The sequence below is a fragment of the Tyto alba genome, unplaced genomic scaffold, assembly GCF_018691265.1.
Source record: "Tyto alba isolate M040663 unplaced genomic scaffold, T.alba_DEE_v4.0 Super-Scaffold_40, whole genome shotgun sequence".
Classification (NCBI taxonomy): domain Eukaryota; kingdom Metazoa; phylum Chordata; class Aves; order Strigiformes; family Tytonidae; genus Tyto; species Tyto alba.
The window spans coordinates 38489111-38509996 of NW_024881316.1; the positions used below are offsets into that span (position 1 = coordinate 38489111).

At 39.8% G+C, this 20886-nt stretch overlaps 1 protein-coding gene across 6 annotated transcripts in view; it reads left to right on the top strand.

The window, feature by feature from the left end:
• VSNL1 (visinin like 1) overlaps positions 1–20886 on the top strand; it is a 92537-nt gene that overhangs the window by 13253 nt on the left and 58398 nt on the right. The window contains exon 1 of one of the 6 annotated variants that reach the window (XM_033004514.2): positions 7293–7309. The exons of the other annotated variants lie outside the window; for them this stretch is intronic. The gene's annotated coding sequence lies outside the window, so the exon portion shown is untranslated. Of the gene's footprint in view, positions 1–7292; positions 7310–20886 lie in introns of those variants that run through there. 6 annotated transcript variants of the gene reach the window in all.

The window sequence follows — 20886 nt, forward strand, 5'->3', positions numbered from 1 at the left end:
TATGTGTAGTTGCTGAACAAAAATGAAATAGAAGTACTAATGAACTAAAAGTAATAATTATTGTATACCTTAAATGTAAATGATTAGGCCACTACCAGTCCAATTTTGGAATATTTATGAGGTGGAAATAAGCAGGTATTTACATCTCTCCCAGGCTCCAATGCTTTTGTTGCCAAGCTCTCGGTCAGATGGTGTCATGATAATAATGATCACTTGGCCTGGAGCTGATGAGGAAATGTGCTGCAGAGCACAGATTGGGATCTTCAAGTTGATAGTGAGGAGATGCATGTCTCCCTTATCTCTGGGTTTTAATTACATTGGATTAATTACATCACTATGTTACGTTTACGTACAACTATTGCATCAATTTTAATTATCAGTTTAGCCATAGTCCTTGACATATTTTTTCTTCTTAGGTTTTTGCATGATGAAATACAGGTGTCAGCACTCTACTACACATGAAAATTGCTCATGCACACACAGTTGTCAAAGTACTACGAAAAAATAACGTCCCAGATCAGTTTCTCATTTGGATTTAATGTTATCCTGTAGTAAGAACTATGTGTATATATATATATATATATATATATATATATATATATATATAGTGCCAGACTATGAAATGGCAGAGGACTCCTATAATATAAAGACAAATTTCGTTTTAGATGGGCTTTGTGGCTTTTCCCCTCAGCCATGTGAAGCATTACCTAGAAATCCATTTGACTGGGAGTAAACTGGAACATGAAGATCTTTCAGTACAGCGTAGTAAACAGGCATAACCAGTTATATTCTGCTAATCTATGGGTTGTGCCTGAGATTTGTCACTATGGTAAGAGTTGGCAGGAGTGGCTATTCTCTGTTCTTGCTTGTTTCAGAGGGGAGTGGGTGTGACAATGTAAAGACCGAGACCTGGTAAAAATAGGTTTTTTTAAAAGTGCTAGAGCAGAAGAAAGCAAAAGGCATGTATTTTATGTGGAACAGTCCAGAAGTTGCATGTTCCCTATTCTTCCTTTGAAAAATCTATTTCTTTGGTCAACTGTGGGTGATCATTGCTTCCTGTTTATTATTATGGCAAAATATTTAAAAGGGGAGTCATTTGAGCACCAATCACGCTGGCTACAAGCCAGTTAAACTCCATCAGGCTCCATTAAGTTGTTATTAAAGCGCTGTCAGCCAAGTGAAAGACGAAATATGAAAATCTGCCATATGTAAGATTTGGTTGTACAATTTTTTCTTCAACATAGCAAGATTCCAGAACTCTTACAGAAAACTTTTCAGTTTAGGTTTGTATTCTAGAAGTAGAACTCCACAGCCTGGTTGTTTTTCAGCAACAGAGCTTGCCAGTTTTATTCTGTTCCTGTAGCTTCAGACCATTCAATGGGACTTTTATCACTCTAAATGAAAAATTTAAAGGTATGGTTTAGCTGTAGTGGAACAGTCCTACATCCCATGGCTAGCTGAAAGGGCTCAGTCACTTAATACTTTGCTTATTTTTCTGCCTGAGGCACTTTGACAGCACATGCCTTAATGTGTCACTGTGGTTTTGCTTGTTCCCAGGGGGACAGATGAACAATCAGGGAGGAAGCAGGGCTCATCCTGCCTCTCTTCCTGGGCAGCATGCATGGATTAGCCGGCAAGGCAGCTCCCTGCACTCTGCCATTCCTGCAAGGATTTTTCCAAATCTCCCTTCCACTCAGCCAAAATAAGCCTCAAGTAGTGGAAAGGCAGAATATGGCTGGTGGGAAGCACCAAGCAGCCCCTTCTGTGGTGAGCAGATGAAGCAACTGTTCAAAAAGGAGATTATGATAGGAATATATTCACTAGCATGAAGCTTACTCAACCTGTCTAAATTTTTTTCTCTTAAGTTTATAAGATGGTTTCTTCTGGTTTTGTGTCAGGTAATATTCTCCTGTACATCTGCGTCATGTATATATTAGGCCGTGTCTAGACTGCTTTGGAGTGAAACAACTACTTCCCAGGGGAATAGATGGCGTGGACTAAAGCACAGAGGATGCTGCTGTGGTCCTGCTTCTGCATCTGCCGTGAGCACAGCCTGCTGGCACCAGGCCTGTGCCTCGGGCTGGCTGGGAAGAGCCGTCCGGGGACGTGCCCGGGAGCCGGGGCACCGGCAGCCCAGGGCACAACGTGCCTCAGCACCCTCCGGTTTAGTGACAGCTGGCACCTACCACCAAGGCGCTCCAAGTAAATAAAGACCTGACGACTCCACAGACAGCTTGAATGATAACTCACTTTTCCTATGAAATAAACATCCCGCATCAGCTATGCCCAGGTCACCAGTTTAACCTCACATTTCCCCAAGGTCTGTGTGAAGCTTTGAGGAAAAGTTCCTTACTCAGCTGTTTCACACACGCAGACTGAGGATATCGTGCCATTACTTCTGCTCTGTCAGTTGTCTCCAGAAGAGCCTTACTTACTTTTCTCTACGTTATTCAAGAAGAAATTTGCAAAGCCACCTTCTACCTCTGTGCAGAACCTCTATATGGTATAGTATGGAGTACATGAAGTTTATAAAGTATTCAGCACCAGTCTGCATAGCTTGTGTGGGGATCTGGGCATCTGTGGGAAGTCTTTTTAAATGGATTTAATTTAATTTTAATTTAATTTAATTTAAATCTTTTAAAAAGGGGTTTACAGCTCACTGCAGAATCTTTAACAATTTTGAGTATTTTTATATGATAATTCTCCTTCCAGTGCACTTCTGATAAAATTCCATAGTTGAATCAATTCTACTATTGTTTATCCATCATAATCAATAATAAAACCCATAAAATTTATTTCTGTAAGTATCTAGGTCCATGGATCTTATACCTTCTACATAAAATGAGAGATCACATTTATGTAGCAAAGTGAATAGCAAAGAGGAGCTCTCCTGTTCCTCATGTTCTTGGGGAAAAGCTATTCTGAAATAGTTCTATATATAGATACTCTTAGTCTAGAGAATGGTTATTCTTTGGAAACATAGCTATGTTAAGATGCTTTTCAGAAGAATAAGAAAGGGATAAGAGTGTTATTACAGTGAATTTTGGAGGAGTAGCTTTTGTAATTCATATCCACTACCGATTTTAGGCTGAACTAATATTCAAGTATAGGCATGTCCGTAGTGATTCAATCACTAGAAGAGTTTGAAAGAATTACAGAACCTTGAAGGATGGCAGTTATCAAGGCCGTAAAAGAATAAATAAGAATAGAAAGCTAAGCCTGAGACTGAAACCACAGCTCCATAAATGGACTTACTGCACATCATGTTCCTACCCACAAAATCCAGGAGGTAATTACCTGTCTTAATCAGGCACAAAAGAAGGGCTGTCCCAGGAAGAAATTAGCTCATCCTGAGGCTGGAACTAGGACAAAAATTTATGGTCTTGAGAAAGATGTATTTACCTTTCTCAGGATATCCATGCTGTGACAGCCTACTCATGAGACAGTTGGTGCTTAATATATCTGTTTTGTCTCAGTGATGCAACCAGCCTCAATTCTTTTTCCAAAAGCTCAATGTTGTCTGAAATGCCACCGTGTGACCCGTGGAGCTTGCTGCTTGGGTAAGTGAAGCTTGAAGGGCAACCTACGCAGTTTCCAGGGTGTAGGAAACATTAGGAAATACTGACAAAATCAGTGTGATGAAATAAATAGTATTCTCTGGCTGGTCTTTGTCTTACTTTGAAAACATTACTTTTTATGGCCACAGATTTTCCAGTGGGAAACACTGAATGCAGTTCAGGGCTAGCTTTGTCTAGACTTCCCCTGGTCCTAACTCCAAGAAGCTCTTTGGCCCCTTGTTCACTGTCATAGTGCTAGAATTAAATTCTATTTTCTGACAGAAAATCACCCCTGATTTAGTGCCTAAAGTTGTTAATGCTAGTGCTACATTAGAGATCCACATCAGCATTTTTTGATGGATAAATAACTGTTGCATTACTTATATCTGTATCTAATATCCTAACTCTATCTAATATCCTAACTCAAGTATGGCATTTTTGGTGCATTTCATGTAATTTAATTATCTAAAAAGTGCTCTGTCAGAGCATACCGCAGGTATCTAGGTGGTAGATGTAGTTTTGCTATTTATATCATAGTGTTCTACAAATACTAATAACACCGTGCTTCAGAGTGACCTACACCATAAACCTGTAAAATAACTCCCAACAGTTCATCATGATAGTCTGTCGAAATTGGACTGATCTGACTCTACCCCCTTCAGGCTCACTGCCAGTCTCCTATTTTATCCTGAAATTCCACGAGGAGACACTCAAAATAAACACTACACCAGCAACAGCCTGTGTTATCTTTAAGGCAGTAGCTAGCATAGGTTTCATTTTAGCCTCTCTGATGCTTTCTTCATTTGAAAATCCATGAAGTTTGACCTTTTGAATACATTTTGCTGTTACTTATTCCCCATTGGCTACAGTGGGAGCTGAGTGAATGTAGCTGAGGAGAGAAAGGATATACTGTAGATGCTAACCTGTTATGACTAAATTATCCCTGTTAGTCCCATGTTGCCCACCACCAGCCGCTTTATATAGTGCATATCTCCTCGCTAGCATGCTTTCCGGTTAAAAAAAATAGAGCTATTAGATTTGTGTTTGAGTTTTCTTAGGAGGGAAAAAAAAACAACCTGGAAATTACAGGATTATTCCAGGCACCATTTCAGAGATGTTCAGATTTTTGTTCTGCAAATGCTTTTTCTTTGCTACTGCTTTTGAAAATAAGCTGTTCTTGTAATTCACTGTTAAAGCCTAAAGGTGAATGTGATCAAAATAGCTGATCACCAAGGTCAGTATACCCTTGAATCAGAGAGGTTTGCTAATTTTAAACTTCAGTGTTTTTCAGAGTAGTGTGTTTTGCAAGAATAGAAGGGGTAGAATGTAGGATTGAGACAATATGAATGCGCACACATCGCTGCCAATGAAAGCAAAGTTTGCAGGTCTAATTTTAGGCTTTTCAGCCTTGGTATTGTTCCTTACAGCACAGTTATTTTCCATATGATACAAAGCAGTCCTTTTTTCAAGTTTTATAAACTGCTTTACAGAGCAAAAGCAAGGACAAAGTGAGTATATGTCATAGTTGAAAGCAAATCAAAGAAGCTTAACTACGGCAAGGTTAATGACGATTGTATACCATTTCTATATTCAGAGGACAGTTCTTTAAGAAAAGCAAGAATCTAGAGAAACCTGTCATGAGACCTGGAAATAGAGTTATACAGTGTCTGAACTGGGACCCTTGGGTGTGACTGGATTTGCTTCAACCTGTTTAATTAATTTACTCTGTACTTAGATGCCTAGTAACTTAGTTCTCTTAAAATGTCAAAATGACCTGTGCTGTTTGGAGAAGTAGGACTTACAAGATGTTCATCTCTCTCTGGGAGCTTGAAACTAAGCATTGTAGATGCAGTGGGGATGTTACGATTAATTCTTTATGTAACACCAGATAGATGCTGTTTCCTAAAGTTGCTTTTTACTGATGCTTTCATACAAAATGAGTTTATAGAATTATAGAAATAGAATACTGTAGAAATACTTGTGTTCTTTCATGTATATTAACTACAAAGGACTGGAGTCAGTGGTACTAAGCCATCCTCCATGGAATTGTCATCAAGTCAATGGTACTAATCTGTCAAAACTATTAAAAATACCTTTAAAAGTAATGAAGTTAACATAGTCTCCAGTTTTCATCCAAGAGAACCTTATTAACTGAATAAATGTATGACAATGGCCATACAAGGACCAGAGAAATAGGAGAACATAAAGCTGTGTGGTTTTTGTTGGTAAATCTGGACCCCACAAATTGCTGTTTGAAACAGGTTGGTAACTGGCTGTATTGACAGAAAGACAGTTTATTGGGAAGAGTCTGTGCAGGAGCTGCTGTAATGTCGAGCTGGTAATTTGTCCCACAAGTTCAGCCAAGATTCACTGCCTCTTCGCTGGACTTTGCCATCCAGGTGGTACCTACGTTTGTGTCATGAGGACTGAAGCAGAGTTTGGCTGTAGGCCCTGCAGTTGTCCCCAAACCAGGAGAGTTATCCCAGTCTGAGCTCAAGGGGTGGAATTTTTTTTCATGCCATTTTATCTGTCTAGAAGTTAAATGTTTAGTCTAAACTAATTGTGTAGGCTTTCTTGTTAGTCAAACAAGAGTAGGCATCTCTAGAGAGCAATTAACCCCACTTATCTTGTATATATACTTTTAGCATGGGATGAATTGCCTCTTCCTGAATTGGGTGCCTCTTTCTCTCCATTGCTCATTGGAGCCTTGGTGACTAGTTTCAATTAGATAGCCAACTTCTAATGGCTACCACCCAGGTAGAAATAACCCGGATTAATCAAGTTCCCTGCTACTAACTATATAATAACTTCCCTGTTATTATTCTGTGCATGATTTATGGATGCTGTGTTAGAGAAAAAGTCTTCTCTTGGTTTTCTTTGCAATCATTTTAAATAGTTTGTCATTAATAGTACAGTTGCTCAGTTTTCTGTTGTCCCTGGTAATATGAAAGTTTTAAAAATTGTGACTGATTTTTGTTATTTACTGTCACTAATAATAAAAAGCCATTTTGATTCAGCTTCTTGAGGGAGCAGATTAAGTTACACACTGGCAGTTTGATGTCCTTCTGGTTTGTAGACAGGTTCTAGGAGTCATAAATCAACCTAGCTCCTTTTAAGTTAGGGAAAAATAATGTTTCAGAAAAAGTTTGGGTCACTGATACTGGAATAGGATGGAAGTATGACATCAGGGAAGAAGAAGCAGACTGTCGAATGGCTGTATTTGGTGTCAGACATTAACTTGATGAAAACTTCAAGACAGTAATTGTTTGTTTGGTTAGGGGATTGCAGCTCCTCAGGGCTTTCCCATGCCTGTCAGATTTTCTTCCCTTTTTTTTTTTTTTTGGCAACAGATATATGGCAAGTAGAGTAGAGGAACAATCAATTTGTTCCTCTTAACCTTAAAAAAGGGGTTTCCTAGATGTTCTGAAAAGTTTTTTGGGGAAATATGGGTAGCTTTTAAAAGACAAAGTACAAATGCAAGTGACATCTCTGACACAAATGCCTTTTCTGTTTCCATTTTATCCTTTTATCAGGAGCAGACTAGCAGCAGCAAGAGTCGAGTTCATTCTGCATTTGTTCTGGGAAAAACAAACAAATAAACCCAGTTCAAGCCTCCACCTATAAACCTAGACGTTGAGATGAATGGATGGGGATCTGTGTTTCCCTGCTTACAGGTGTTAAATAAGTTCACTCAGCACTGCTTTGTTAGGAGTGAGGAGAGAAGAAGGAATATAGAATAACATGTAGAAAATGTAAGTAACAACGTGTCTCCCTGGTAGTTTGGGTTATCTTTTTCTAGTCAAGGATATAAAAATTAATCTTTTCCTTTAGGGATATCAATTCCTCTCACGTTTCTTTCTCATATCTCATTTTTTCGGTGGTTAGATTCACAAAGACCCTTTAGGATCTGAAAACACTGTGCTGCATGTCTCACTTGCCATTACTTCTAATGAATGTAGCTGGTTCTCCTGCTCTTCCTGCCCACAGATGGCTCCTCTCCATGAGCTTTTTCTTCTCTGACCAATCTGTGGTGATTTTGGGTAGTCAGAGGAGTACACATATGCATACAAACCCCGCACGTTTGCCCACATATGAGGCAGATATTTGTATCATTCCTGCCTTCCTCCCTGCAGCTGCACCTCATGCCTGTAAATCACAGTGTTTCTCGGATGGCTGCCTTGAGTTGTTTAAGCTTTACACAACATAATTATAAGCTGCAAAATTCACTTAGCTTTACAACCTGTTTTTTAACATAAAATGCTCTAAAAAATTGTATAGTGTGCAGTATCATTTAAACATGCTGAGGCCTGCTCCTGGTCCCTCCTGTTCAGTGGCTGCCTCTCTGTGAGATGCTGACATCCCTGCTGGCAGTGTGGGCATCCATCCCTCTCTGCTCTTTGGGAGTGGTTGGGTTATCTTTGTGCCTGGAGATGCCAAGATTGTTTAAATGTCTATGAGGTGTTGCTCAGATGAATTTCTCTGCACCTTAAGCAAGCCTACCTCTTTTTTTTACCTTACACATATACTTTGCATGCTATGCACATAGCTGCTCTCACTGCTTTTGCTGATGAAAAGCCAAAAAAAGGAAAAGTGCAGATAAAACATGAGGGGTGATAAGAATTTGCCTTGGGTAGAGAATAAGAGCCAGGTAGGAGGAAAGGAAAGTGTGAGAAAGAGTCGGGATGAGCTGGTACAGATTTAGTGGGACTGGCTTGGCAAGCGTGCAGCCACGGAACCAAAAGTACAGGGACTAGATTGGACAAGGAAGAAGAAGAAGAAGGGACGACTCAGGGCTGAGATTCATAATTTACTGTTACTTAACCGTCTGACAGCAGAGCCATGGTAATACTGTGTAGACACTCTTAACGCTAAGCATGTCTGCATAATAAAACCAGCTTAGCCTATATATATTGTGTGTGTACATCTATATATGTGTTGGTGTTTCTCAGCAACCTTACAGCCAGTGATTTCACTGGTCTACTCAGGCAACCTGTTAATATATGCTCACAGCTTGGCACTCACAGCTCCCCAGGACTAACATTAATATGACATATGATTATTCGTGTGCCTGGCTATGTTTATGAAGAATCAAATGCCAACCTAATGTTTCACAGTGGCAGTGTGTGAGAAATTGGGACCTTCAAAATTCTAAGAAGTGGTACCACATAAAACAAGACATGGATGCACAGGGTAGCATTATGAAGTTCCGTGCCTGACCTGCTTTGTATGCTGGTGTCATATTCTTAGAAAGTAGAGGTGACAGAGTTTAAGTTGCATTTTGAGCAGGGAATGCAGCAACTAAATACTTCAGATGAGATTTGCATAGCTATTTAGGTACTTGGTGAGATTTCATAAGAGCACTCAAGCTGCTGGAGGGACGGTTGATGCATTTATACTGAACGTCACCTTGACTTACTTGAATAGAAACGAACCAAGGCAGTTAGGTAACAGCATCTACATTAGCCAGTAGTCCGGACCCGTGGAAGTACTTACATGTGTTGTGGTTTAGGCCTGATTGGCAGCCAACCACAATGCAGCAGCTCTCTCTCTCTTCCCCTCCGGCAATGAGAAGGGACAGAGAGCCAGGCTTGGGGTTCAAAATAGGACTGGGATGGGGAAAAATCCCCCTTTTATGATCACAAGCAAAAGGCAAACTCGTTAGGGGAAGGAAAAAAAGAACATACATTTATTACAGACACTAACAACACATAACAGAGTAGGACAGTGAGAAGCATTGCCACATCTTGAGAACACCTTCCCCCCACCCCTCCCTTCTTCCCGGGCTCAGCTCTGCTCCCGATATCTCTACCTCCTCCCCCAGTGGCGCAGGGGCAGGGAATGGGGGGTGCAGTCAGTGCTGCCACTTCCTTCATGTTCGGTGAGGGGAATGTGCAAAACTTGTTCCTCCTGCTCCATCGTGGTCCCCCTCTCACAGGAGACAGTCCTCCACAAACTTTCTCCGACTTGAATTCCTCCCATGGGCCGCAGCATTCCCCACACTGCTCTGTCATGGGTCACTAACTTCCTCCGACTGGATTCCCTCCCACGGCTGCAGCCCTTCCCGAGCTGCTCCGGCGTGGGACACCCCCGCATGCTGCAATCCTCCCAGCGCTGAATTACAGCAGCGGGGCTACCTTTTCCCATGAGATCCTGGCCTTCTTCAGGCACAGAACCTTGATCATCCGAGCAGAAGCTTCTCACAGGGGTCCGCCCCGATAGCCCCCTCCCCTGCCACCAAAAAACTCCACCACTCACTCAACCCAGGACAACATGTATTTGTAAATCTGGTTCCTTATACCTCTTGCTTTGAAGTCTATATTTTTCTGTTCCAAGATACACGCGTTTTCTGACAGAGTATAATACAGTTTTTTATAAGTGAGAAAAGAGATTTTTGATCCTTTTCCCTGAATCTATTTCTTGATATATGCTTGCTCCCCTCCCCTTTTGCTTGGCCTTGGTAACGGGGCTGCTCTGGTCACGAAAGATGAAGGGATTTTTTCCACCATGAAAAAGCAGGCAGATTTCCTGAATATCGTTTGTTCTGTATTCCCTTTTATCTTGGAGATTGAAAAATACCGCTACCAGAAGTCCATCATTTGGAGTCTTGTTCAGTTCCAGAGGGGATTCTGTAAGAGGTTCTCTTTATACTGAGTCTTTTTGAAGTAATTTAGGGGAAAAAAAAAGAAAGAAAAAAAAAAGTGCTACAACAATAACCAGCTCAAACAATTTTTTGCCTTCTGGCAGCCAACAGTTTTTATAGTGCGTCCTCTGATTTGATTTACTAGCTGTTCCAAGCTCCTGGCAAGTGCCACAATAGCTTTTAAGATTACTCTGTTTCTTTCTGCTGGGTTTTGGGGATTTTTTTGTTATTATTTTATTTTATTCCACTTACCGTATTCCTAAGATGTAGCCTTCATTTCCTTTAACTTTTCCCCTGAATTATCACACCAAAGAGTGTTAATATCTCTACCAGTGCAGCATTTGGCATGAGCAGGGCCTGATCCAACTATAGTCCGGGTAGATTATCTGTTGTTTTAGAGCTTTAAATCAAGACCATGTACCTGTCTAAAAACTGCAGTCTTGTTCAATGACAAAGATTGGAAATGAACCAGGAATTTGTGTGTGAAATTCTATTATTTCTGTTCTATACAATCACAGCACTTCTTAGGCTGTTAAAATACATGAATCTATGAAATATTTTATCAGGTTTTTAGCCTTTAATGATAGCAACATGTTTAAGACATCTTCTATCTAGTTTTGTAATTTGTAGTACTTATATACACATAATATGGTAAAAGATGGTAGGCGTAGGAACAGTTATCACACGTTTTTGCAATTTATGGAGAGTGGGGAAAAAAATTAAATGTATTCATAAATGACTTGTGGAGTTGACTAGTGAAGTGAGAAAGTTTGCATATGATTTAAGATTACCCATAACAGTCAGATTTAAATCTGACTATACAGTGCTGCAGCATGATTATGTAATACTGAATACTGGGAAGATAAAATGACAGGTGAATTTGTTGACGATAAGAGAAAGGTTGTGTCTGTGGGACAAAATATATTGATGACTATAGATGAGCTAGTACAGATCAGGAGAGGAACTCGGTATTTCTGAGGCTGGAACTCTTAAATGACCAATTCATGACAAATAGCAGTTAAAATGGCTTGGAAATACTAGAACAGAAGTAGAAAAATATTCTATTGTATAATCATGTGGAGCATCCTATCTGTAACTATAGTCACTTATATGATGAAGAGTTTAGTAAAATCATAAAAAGTCTAGAAGAGGGGAGTGAAGGTGGTTAGGAACATGAAGCATAGGCTAGGCAGAGCCTGGCTGTTTTATGACTGATGAGGAGCAGGTGAATAAGAAATAGTCACTGTTTCTCACAGTACAAGAAGTAGGGTCACCAATGAAATTATTATATAACGTTTAATTAAATTATGAGACTGATTTCCACAGGATGTTATGGAGACCAAGATATAAATGTGGTCAAAAAGGGATCAGACAAATTCAGGAAAGCTAATTTAATCAGTGATTATTAGATATGATAGTCTGGAGAGTCAATGGAGAGAGAACAGCACCTCTGAAGTATGACTCATCCAATCGTAGGAGCAATGTCTTAGATCAACTTGCTGAATCGCTATGTGGAGACAACTGTGTCTCTGTTGGTCTAAATGACTATCTTAGTGCTGACACCAAAATTTGGGAGCATTAAAGCCGGGTGATTTCAATCCTGCTGTAGATGTTATATTCACATACTAAAGTTGTGGTGCATTTTTGCAGTTAAACAAACTGTGGATGCAATTAAATGGTGAAGATGATATTGTCTGTAAAGAAATTATATGTTTCTATTTGTTATCCAAGATATTTTTGTTCTTTCTTAGCAGCAGTTTAATTTGTGTACTTTATTGCAGAAGTATAAGAAATATGAAGGAGATTATATAATCCTCAAAGTCAATCCCAGCCTCTGGAATTATTAGAAGGAGCAACAACCATTTTTTATCATAAACCTTTTCACCACCACATTCTCCAGTGATGAGTGAAGTAATCATGAGGTAATGCCAAGGAAGACAGTGTTTGATATTTCTAGCTTTCCAGATTCTACAGACTTAAATAGTCCAGCGTAGCTGTCAGTGCAGTTGCAGCTGTTTAGTATCATGGTTAGGAATAAAAATATTTCACCCACTGCTGTCACCTGGGAGCAGAAGCTACTGTGAAAGTCACAGCTGTGTGAATGCTGTCCAGGCTGTGCATCCTTGCCTCTTACCTCCAACAATTCCCCCTGGACTTGGAGAGATATTCCCTGATTAACTTCGACAGGACCCTCAAGGTTGTATCAGCAAGTGCAACTCTGCTTTAAAATTGAACTTTTTATGGTTACTTTTAATTTTCTGTTGAGCACCTTTGTAGTCCAGTTCCATGGGCCTCAACTATTCCCATGGACAATTCAGCAACAGATAGCCCTAAGTTAGGAAAAATCATCCTGCCCCTTGAGAATTAGCATTATATGTCATACCTTCCAGGATTCATAGCCTGTAATAATGCCTTCTTCTTGCTAGGTTTTCTAAAGTAGTTTTCCCAGGGGGTCCTTATCTACCAGAGGTAGGCAGTGAATCAGAACAAAATTTTATTTTCCTAGACAATTTAATGGAACTGCAGGCTGATATTTTAGATTCGCAATTTTGAGACCTTTGAAAAGATTTCTGGGTCAGCTTGTCTGTGCTTAGCAACCTCTATCAATTTCTTTGTCCTGGTAGATGATAAACTCAAGGAATTCAGACAGTATTTTTGGTGAATTTCATAATCATAATAATTCAAATGTTTAGATAGCTTTCATTTGTTTTCTATTTTTATCTGCATCACCACTGCTTTTTTCTGTTTTGTTGGATGTATCCCTATGGCCTGTCCCAGAGCTGTCCCTTTGAAGCAGCTTCCTATGTGCTTTGCTGAAGGAATTCTTCATGCACTGATGTTGAAATCAAAAATGCTTCTAGCATTTGTTTTTGCTCACCTTTTTCTGTCATCCTTAAAAAGATAACTCCTGAACATTGTGTCCTATAGAAATGGCATTTTAGAAAAAGTAATCTGAAAAGCAAGCATCTCTAAAGTAAAAACCCAACCGATAGACTGCACCTTGTGTGCTGTCATTTGCAGGTTGAGGCTCTGAAGTTCTCATGGATGCTGTGGTACTAGAGATGTGTAATGCATTGTATGGATCTCCTCTGTTTCATCCTCTTTCCTCAATATAGGTTTTATTATTCTTGGCCATGGTAAATACTGCTGAAATTCAGACTCTGTCGCTCTCTCTTTTTTTTTTTTTGTCTATCTTTCATTATTTCACCAAAAACCCCCATGTGTGTGCACGCACAGATTCAGCTGAGCAAGTATATCATTTTTATTAGCACAACAACAATAACCAGTTATAAAAATTTATTTCAGTAGAGCTCTCATTGAAAAAAAATTTGAATTCTTCCAATTATTTTTAATGTATGAAATAGTAAAATTGTGCAGGCCTTTAGCACAAGAGACTTTATCTCTCTCGCTGCCTCCCTCTGGCTTATCCTTTAACAGAAAGACCATGTGCTGTGATTCATATTCAGGACTTATGAAAAATTGTATGTTTTACCTTGCTGTCTCTCACAACAGTTGTACTGCATAAATGAAATCAAACCCAGAAGAGATAGCCAACAGCTTTCAATTATTGCATATGCCTGTCTTTATGTTTCATGTTCGTAATTAATTTTTTGTTGTGAAGGACATACACAAGGCTTAGAGGCTTGCCATTAAGGTAATGAAATAATAATGAGGTTCCTGTACTGGGGACATAGAATCTTCTCAGAGACAGCCAGCTTTCCTTTTGCTTTGTCCTTTTTGCTCATTTTGCAGTTTCTATCAATATTAACGTCAGAGTGCATTCTTATTTTCCTTCTATATTTAACCCTTCTAGGAGTTCTGTTAACTGTAAGAATGCTTAAGTTTTTCCAGGAAGAAGGGTTTGTGAGACTCATCTATATTATCTGTCAGTCTGATTTCAAATAGCAGTGTTACTAGCGTGTGCTAATTAATGAGGAAATACTAGGTAACGATTATGTGCATTATTGCTTTTTGATGCTGGGCTTGCCCATGTAACAGAGATACTCTGTACTGAAGAACTCATGTTCTCAATCTGCATTAAAGCCATTTTTACATTTTTAATTAATTGTGTGCTTTATCACAAAATTGGACTGGCAGCTCTGGAAAGTGAAGCTCCTAAAAGAAGGAGGACAGTGAATACAACTGAATTCAGTCCTGGTGGGACCAGTTCAGTTTCACACTTCCCCAGCTTTGACCTTTTTGCTCTAACGCCCATCAAGGATACTAGTCAAGGCCAAAAAACAACTTGGAGTTCAACTATGATTGGGACCTCTTGTGCGTTACTCTACAGAGTAGCGAAGGGAACGGTACATGCAGACTGGCACAAAGAATAGGGGAGCTCAGCAGCTCTCCTTTCAGCGCTGCTGACGTGACAGCTGATTCTACGTGCGCTCTTTGCTGGTTACGTGTGTGCTCACAGGAATGGACAGGAAGGCCAGCAGCTTGTTGGTTGACACACATAGCACACCAACATCAGCGTGTTAAGCTGGGTCAGAAACATCTTATTTCCCACCTAATCTTCAGGTGCATAACAAAGCCATCTTCCTATCATAAGTGGGGAGTAAGGGAAGGCAGGCATTTTTCATGGACTCCAGAGAGAGAACTTGTAGAATTAATTTAGGTGAACAGGGTTTCTCTGTGATGGCTTTTATCTGTTGCTGAAACAGGATGCTTTGGCACTTGGCTGGTTTGTTAGGAGCAAGTTATCTGTCTAAATTAGGTGGGCAGGATCTCATTCAACTGATTCAGCTGCTTAAGCAGAAGTGTCTAGTGCCATCTGAAAGGCCCTAAGGTGTCTGAGATGTTCACATGCATCTGGCAGATACTATTGCAGGGACCAACTTGTATCTAGGTAGCAGAGTTGACCTGAGTGTCTTAAGTCATACCGATGGATAGTCACTGGGGCTTCTTGTTCTCTTGTTGCTGTGAGATGGTTACCAACCTGCCTGCTTACAACTAGATTGAAAGAACTAAAATGGTATCTCAAATGAGCCACTGAACCACTCTAAGTAAAATTATTACATTTATTCCAAACCGTAAAAATCAAAAGTGATTGAAAAACTTTGCATTTCATAGTACTACAATGAGGGAATTTTTATTTTAAAATCCTACCTTAGGAAAACATTTTCAGTTTTCCTTCTATGTTTCTTTAATAGTCAATGTTACTGCCGGTCAAATTATATTTTTCTTTTCAAGCTGTTTACATGATTCATTTGCTCACTTGTTTGTATAAGTAACACTTTTGACCGCCCCTCAATGTCCAACTCAAAAGTGTAAAGCCATTGATTTCATTCTGCAGAATTATGATTCATCTTCTCAGTAATGTATTTCCTCTGCATTTAATCATGCTCCATCTGAAGCAGTCACAAGGGATAGTTCTGACGATTCGTTTATAATGAATTTGGGGCGAGTGTTGCACCAATGGATCACTAGCCACAATGCTGTAAACACTTTGTTTTGACTTTGAAAGGTTTTTAGTAGAATAAAATGCTGTAATCTGCTTTCCTGCTAACCACTTCTGTTAATATCTGTCATAATATAGTCATGTGGTTTTTAGTAATGTAGTTGTTTAGCTCATAGGTCAAAATCATCAGTTGAAATCAGCTCATTCACAGCCATCATAGATGCGTGTGCAAAAGCAAGCTAACTCCAGAGTCTTAAGTGTTTCTTTTTTCATTCAGAAATTGAATGGCAGCAAAAGATTTAAAATGTACCTGTATCTGTTAACTTATATTTATCACAACATTGTAGACCACATGCTGATATCCCTATTTGGAGTTTTACTCCATCCTTTGTCAGTCATAATTGTCATCACAGGACACAGGAGCATGAATAAGACAAAAAAGAGACTCTATCACTGCTTTGTGAGTTGGGAAAGAGAGGAAACAACCTAGGCACTAATCTTGCTGCTGTTAATCCCAGCAGAGGCTGGAGGAAGGCTGTACAGTGCTCATCATGTGAATCCAGAGCAATGAGACAGTGTCTTTCACTGCGGGACAGGCATGCTAAAGAGGCAGTGGTGGATAAAGAGAGAGTTGGGTATTAGAAAGGTGTTGGAGAAGACCAAACTTTAATATAACGTTTAGATGAACAGAGTGAAATTTCTTATAAAAGAATATTGTATTCAATAATAAGAAGAAATACTCTGAGGCCAGGACTTTACGTGGCTAAGAACTATACTGAGGAAAAAGCAGGGATTGACAAGGGCATAATGAAACAGACTTCAGGAGTTCGATCTCTGCAGTTCAGCTACTTAAAACTATTTTGGTTTGGGGGGGGGGGGTAGGCCTTGAAAAGTAAATAGTTCAGGAAAGACTGCCTGTGTTTGGTACACCAGCATGTTGTACTTTCAATAGCATTCATCACACCTGAATAAAGGTTGTGATACATAGGAATAACTATCAACGTTGGCAAATCTATGTACTTCCTAGGGAGAGATCAGGAATGGCATTTTAATTTTAGGTTACCCACTGCCAATGAGCAAGGTAGGATTTTTCTTGCTTCGCTTTAAGCATTCAGAAATCCAGTTTTACATCTAATCAAGTTTACAAGGCTGCCTCTACAAACAGCAGAGAGACATGTGTAGAAGGTGGCTCATCCTGTCTTAAAATAAGCATGCATATATTCATCCTGCATCTTTCAGGCATTTCTCTCTGCATGGGGTGAATAACTGAAATTTCTGGCCATCTCCATTGTCTGCAGAGGGACCAAAGACAACTGACTTTTTGATTGAAATGTTTAATGCAATTAATGTTTGATACAATTAATCCACATTTGCAAACAAGTAGGGCAGTATTGTTTAAGACCTGTGATGAGGAATATGTATCTAAATGAAGAGTGAAGCTTGTACCATTAAGTAAAGCTCAGTATCTTATGAGCCAGAGATGCGGTCCTAAAAAGGCATGTGATGGATTCAAACTCAAATAAAAATGAGGCTGGAAGGTGAGCAGTGGAAGTGCCTCTTGGTAAGCATACCAACTTAGAGAATTTGGCTTTGCACGTGAAATGTAAGAGTACAGTGACACTTCAAACTAACAATAAAGCAAACTGATAACAAAGAAGACCACCTGCTGTAATACAAATGGAGAGAAAGCATGTATTACTTTTTTATAAGCAATTGCAACAGAGTAAGTGAATATTTATTTCAAACCAAACAAAAACAAAGAAAAAAAAATTGGTGCATATATGTTAATGTGGTCAAGGCAGTGGCTGAAGTCTAAAAGCACTTATCCCCAAGCACGAACTGTCAATAGTGTTTATCTCAAAGAAGAGCAGAATTTTAATTAACACTAATCTCTACAAATTGTCAAAAATTCTGTATCTCAGTCAGAGGAAATGTTGATATAATTTGGCATAACAAAACTATTTACAGTCTACATAAATGTTGTCCCCTGATTCCAGAAGAAGGCTGGAATCTACTCAGGGAAACTACAGTGTTCAGGCATACCTTGCCAAACTTCCCCCCAAAAATGAGATTTTTGCAGCAACTATCTCAGAAGAAGCAGAACACTGAATAGTGGATAGACCTCTGGAATATCTAATATTGTATAAACCACTCTTTTGAAATGCAAGTCTTAAAAAGTGATTTTCAGTGCTGTTGTGTAACTTGTTCCAGTGGCCACTCTGTGCTGTTGATTTCCAGGAGGCTACCAATTTCCCTGTTAACATATCAGAGCATCTTACGAGGGAAAGCCTATTGGAAATCATATTCTAGAATAAAACCTCAGAGAAAGCAATGAAAAGCTGTTATATTTGGTATAAGGTATGTAGCAAACTTGTCACAGCAATCAGGGCCCTGATATTGGAGCTTTCTGGGTAATCAGGTGATTGGAATGATATTCAGCATATGAATTATTACAGAAAAATACAGTAAATGTTCTGCATGCATTTTAAGATTGTTATTTATGAGGACAAAATTGAAGAGAATAGGCTGGTGAAGAAAATACTCATTTCACTGCTGACAAGTGAGGCTGCTTCAACTCACACCTCCTTGTTACTTACTGATCACCACAGTCGCTAGAAGTTGGGCCCAATAGCAAAATGAAACTATAGCAACAGATGTACTTACATGTTTTTCTGACACTCAGCATTAACTAGCATATTGTTCTCTTCAGAAATTAATCACTAAACTCTCCACAGCATATAAGTCACCAAATTCTGTCGAAATATTGAAGAAGTAGTGGACATGAAAAAAAAGAAAAACAACCAACAAACAAGTTTGAGTTATGGCGTACAACAAAGCCAAATAACAAAGTTAAGGAAGAGGCAAAAATTTTCTTAAGGACCACTGATCATCCAGAGCCTAAACTTCCTTTAGAAATATGGACACTCTCCTCCTTGTGGTCTAAAAGAGACTGGGAAAAAGAGCCAGCAAAAGAGGGGCTTTGTCTCTGTCTCCAAGTCTAAAACTAAGTGGTAGAGCCTGAAGCTCTTCTGAGTACTTGTGTCTTGCTGAACAACCCAGATAAGTCTCTGTTTTATGCTACATACCTCTTCCTGTGTCCGCTTGCAAAGGAGGAAAGTCAGCTATGGCATGTTGTAAGCAGTTTCCCAAACTAGATGAGAAGAGTGAGCAGAAATAAGACCCTGTGTTGTACTTCAGACCATGTAGCTGCAGGTTAGTTTGTACCCAAGCTGCCAGCCTCAGCATTGGACTTTGAATAGGGCCCTACTGTGACCCACCAGGGGCACACCAGCAGTGGAGCTACTGGCGAGTCTGGTATTGCCCTTGATTTTCATGTTGAAAATAGAGAACTCTTTATTTTATTCCAGACTCAACAGAAAACAAATCCACACTTTTAATGACATAAATCCAATTCTTGCTTCCTAGTCATCTAGAGGAAAAAAACCCTACATACCAGTTGTTATGTTAGAGCATCCTCCTGCGCAGCTTTTACCCTTTCAAATGTTTTTTTATTGCTTGAATCTAATTGAATATCCATCTCATTTCAAATAAAATTTAAAAATATATCTCTCTTCTTTTGCTTAAACCTATTTTCTCCATTTATTATTCAATTCTGCTGGATAATTGCATTCCTTAATGTCATTACTCTCTATTTTTCCCCATTTCTTTTACACAGAGAGATTGCAGGCCTGAATCTGATCTTTGGTAAAGCCAGTAAAGTAATCTGAAATCACTGGGTTTATTCCAGTTTATTTCTGTAGTGTAATATAAATCAGAACCTAGCCTGTTTGTTTCACTCTTATCTTGAGGTTTATGTTGTCAGTCGTAAATTATGACTGCTTTTAACTTCCATACGGTGTTACACAACAACATACACACATCAGTTCTTCTTATTTTTCACTGATGGGACCTCATATCATTTGGGAATGGGAAGCATAAGTTTGGTTAAAAACTCAGAATAGAGCCCTAAGTTTTGTGGGGGGGAGAAAGCTGGTAGTTCAGGGTGGGTTTTGCTTCTGAGTGTGGGGAGCAACATGTTCCTGAGGTCACTGATGGGCAGTACACCAATATGAAAGTATGTTAACTCTACCTGTACCTGATAATCAAGTTCTCCCAAAATTACTACTGAAAGAATGTCTGCAGTTCTTGAGTCACAGAATGGTGGAGGTTGACAGGGACCTCCAAAGCTAGAGCAGGTCCACAGCATTGCCCAGCCCTTTTTGGCTTTCACCATGTCTGGTATGCTCTGCCCCTGTTACCTCTGCCAGTGTCTGGGGTTGTATTCCTTGCCTCGCTTTACTGCCCCGACAGTAAACACTGAGAGGTGGTTGCTTTCATCTTCCACTCCTACAGGTTGTTGCAGCCTTTCTACTTTGCTGGCAAGGTAGAGGCCTGGAGCTACCATGTGTTTGGATCCATGGGTTTTGAGGGAGGAGTAGATGCATGGGATTGAGCCAAGTGAGGGACGCTTTGACCCATGGGGGTTTTGGAGAGCTACAGGTGACGTGATTTTGAAGTAAAGGCTCCTGGTCACTAAAGAGGATCCAGCTGGCTGGCTTACAGGAGAGACAGTGAATAGAGAAAGACAACCACTAGTTCTTTCTAAACTGACTGACCAGAACCTTCTCCTATAAAATATCTTCATCTTTTGCACATATTGGGGAAAAAAAGGGCTTTCCCTGTCAAGTGTGGTTCCACAATGCAAGGTATAGGACAGGTCTCAGGGTCATCTCTGTTTCATGCAAGCTTAGAAATTGTGTTGACGACTGAAGTGAGGAGGTGCTTCACAAGTTGCCTAGGAAGCATAGAATTATTTAATGTTTTGGGTTGGAAGGATCCTTTAAAAATTATGTAGTCCAACCCCCCTGTCATGGGCAGGGACACCTTCCACTTGACCAGGTTGCTCAAAGCCCTGTCCAACCTGATCTTGAACCCTTCCAGGGATGGGACATCCACAGCTTCTTTGGGCAACCTGTGCCAGCGTCTCACCACCCTTATTGTAAGAAATTTTGTCCCTATATCCAATGTAAATCTACCTTCTTTAAGTTTAAAACCATTGCCCCTAGTCTTGTCACTGCAGCCCCTGGTAAAAAGTCTCCATCTTTCTTGCAAGTACTCTTTAACTACTGAAAGTCTTTCTTCATCTTTATTATAAGCACCCTTTATATATTGAAAGGCTGTGATAAGGTCTCCCCATAGCCTTCTCTTCAGGCTGACAACCCCAACTTTCTCAGCCTTTCCTCACGGGAGGGGTGCTCCAGCCCTCTGATCATTTTTGTGGCCTC